Here is a 3,176-nt window from a genome sequence, read left to right as displayed (position 1 = left end):
ATAATTACTCACTAAAGACCCTATTTCCAACTACAGTCACATAAGGTATTTGAACTTCAACATATGAATTCGGGTAGGGGTGGGCATTGGCACCATTTAGTCTTTAGTGATGAGGAAAGGTTTGATGGAGAAAGTGGCACTTGGGATGGGATGAGAGTCTGTGGAAGAACCCAGAACATCCATGTGAAGTCATACTCTGAGTAAATAGAGGCTTGAAAGTTCACGTGGTCTTGCAAAATAGCTAATGTAAAAATTCTGCCATAACACAGAATATAAATTGGGGAATAGTCCAAAAATAAACTAAAAGTAATAGTTTACATGTTGTAGTGCATTGAAGGCTAGTCTGAAGAATTTTGCATAATGTAAACATCACAATGAAGTCATGATGTTTCTGAGCAAGAGAGTGTTTCTATTTGATCTTCATTCCTAAGACTCTTCTAGATGAAGTGTTTAGAAGAGATTCAAGTAAGAGTGGAGTGTGGGTAACAGATTTGGCAAATTATTACAATAGACTTTATGGGGCTAAATAAAATCATGGCTTAGTCTGAGTGGAGCAGGGACTAGTCCGAGTGGAGCAAGCAAGCCGAGTGGTGTGTGGTTCCTCGTCAGAGGAGCACTTGCAGCATGGCTGACCAATTGACAAGAAAGAAGAGTAGAGAATTCAAAGAACCTTTTTCCCTATTTTACAAGGACGATGATGGAAATCCAGCAGCAAAAGAATTGGAAACTGTAATGAACTCTCTTGGGCAGAATCCCACAAAAGCAGAGAGACAGGACATAATTAATGAAGTAAATGCTGATGAAAATGGCACAAGTGACTTCCCTGAATTCCTGACAATGATGACAAGAAAAAGGAAAGACACAAACAGTGAAGAAACGAGAAGAATGGCAATGGCTATACTGGTGCAGCAGAACTTCGCCATGTGTTGACAAACCTTGGAGGAAGTTAACAGATGAAGTTGTTGAAATGATCAGGGAAGTAGATATTGAAGGTGATGGTCAAGTAAACTATGAAGAGTCTGTATAAATGATGACAGCAAAGAGAAGATATTGTATAGTATGTTAAATTGTTAAATTTCTTATAATAAAGTGTTTATTGGGACTAGCAGATGGCATAATGGCCCATTCACGGGACTTCCATGTAGTCAACCATAGTTCAAGTCCCAAATCCGGCAACTTAAAACTCACCCAAGGCATGTGTGGTGCATTCCCAAAATCCTGAGAGGAGAATGGATGATAAGGGATTGAAGTGTGGCCATTCACCCATAAAGGTGATATCTTGCTTTCTGTCTCTCTGTCTCTCTCTGTATTTCTAGTGAGCCCATGCACCGTATAGCAAACATTTCTCTCTAAAAAAAAATGTTTATTTACCTTTTCTTTGTAACTTATTCGTAAACAGTTTCTCCCTCCTAGTAAAAAATATTTTAAAAATGTATAGTAATTAGGACTTATTCCTCATGTTTTCTTCCTTATCTGACCATCACTGTCCTAAGACCTTATTTTAGAAAATTGATCAAGTAACGTGTATGTGACTTCCTCTGGATATATCTAAGCCCTTCTGCACATCGGAACTTGGATGAAGATGGTCAAGTGAGGAAACGCCTTGGCTATGCCTTTTTAAAGTTTTTTTCTTTAGGAACTGGGAGCATGTTGTAGAACTGTGGAGGTGTAACTGCACGCACCATGAACCATCAACAATATGAACTTACAAGTTGCCCTGTTGCAAACTGTGTGTACTTTCTAGGTACTTGTACACTACTTTTGGTACCACTGCTCCTGTACTGGAAACATTTTCTTTTATTGCTACTTGTTTTTGAAACTTTGTTTAGTTCACTTAAAGAGAATCTGCTTATGGCACAATTTGCCTCAAAGCCATTCCAAGTTGAATATTTGTTTTCCTATAAAAAATTGCAACTAAAAATAATAATAAATACATAGAATCATGCCTGGGGTAAAAATTTTATCCCCATTTTACTATAAAACTCCCTGTCCATAAGACATATGGCTTTTTACTCATCCACACCTCTCCATAGAAATCACTTTCTTACATTTCACAGTTGGACTCCTAATCCCTAAATCCGAAGGTCCTTTCTTCATTTTCCTGACCCTTGGCTTCTCTTCAGTCTCAATGGTCCATTGTTTTAAAACCCAGTCTGATAACTTCACTCTCTCTCCTTTCCCCCTTTTCCTTTGTCACTTTTACTTTTTCCTGGTTGTCACTGTCTCTAGCACAATGAAATGCTTGTTTCTCGAGTTTGTGTTTGAATTTTCCTTCTTTGTTATTTTCTGTCTATTGGTAAATCTCCTGTACTCTAGTTAGAGAGGTTTTTTTTTTTTTTCTATCTTTTTGAGAAAATTTTGCTATAGGTTTGTGCACTCACCAGAGAAACACATAGAAAGAGACAGAAAGCAAAAATTCACCCTCTGGGGAGGCGGCCACACCGCACTCCCTTCTCCTCCATTCTGAGAAAGCAAAAATTCACCCTCTGGGGAGGCAGCCACACCGCAGTCCCTTCTCCTCCATTCTCCTCTCAGGATCTAGGGCACCCACGCGCGAGTTTTAAGTCGCTCAGTTTGAGACTCAAACCACAGTAAACTACAGGGGAATCCAGCAATGTTCCCATTATGCCACCTGCTGGTCCCTGAGAGAGCTGCTTTTACGTTTCATTTTCATCCCACCTCTCTCCAGCCCCCTCTTCTCCGGAGTTCCAGATCCCTCTTCCATTAGCATCTGAGACAGTCCAGTCAGTTCACTATCACCATTTAGCTCTAATAGCAATCTCTGGGTGCTTCCTTTTGGTTTTACTTATTTGTTAAAATTTATTTTATTTACTTCTTGAATGAGAAAAGCAGAGAAAGTACCGGGACGGGTCTTGACGATGCGAGCCGTTCTTGCATTATCCGACTGAAGGTCATGGGCATGCTTGTGTGAGGTGCACTCAGAGAGAGCTATGTGAACCCAGATCTTACTCTGGGGATTAGCCTCACAGTGTTACATTTTCACCACTGCGCCACCATCTGGTCCTTATTCTGTTTTTAAAATATACTGCCTTTTTTTTTTGTACCCAGGTTCCAAACCTCAATGTAGCTTCCCTCTTACAAAACCTTTATACTAGGTCCCTTATATTTACTGACAACATTACTCTTATTTGCATCATTTTTGTTTTGCATCATTC

General features: G+C 39.6%; 1 pseudogene; it reads left to right on the top strand.

Annotated features, from left to right (window-relative positions):
• Positions 1 to 624: 624 nt before the first annotated feature.
• Positions 625 to 1,066, top strand: LOC102473247 (calmodulin-like; annotated as a pseudogene).
• The last annotated feature ends 2,110 nt before the right edge of the window (positions 1,067 to 3,176 follow it).

Source organism: Tupaia chinensis, unplaced genomic scaffold, assembly GCF_000334495.1.
Source record: "Tupaia chinensis unplaced genomic scaffold, TupChi_1.0 Scaffold000206_1, whole genome shotgun sequence".
NCBI classification, from domain to species: Eukaryota; Metazoa; Chordata; class Mammalia; order Scandentia; family Tupaiidae; genus Tupaia; species Tupaia belangeri.
Note: the sequence above shows the minus strand (reverse complement) of the source record. Positions and strands in the feature narration are given on the sequence as shown.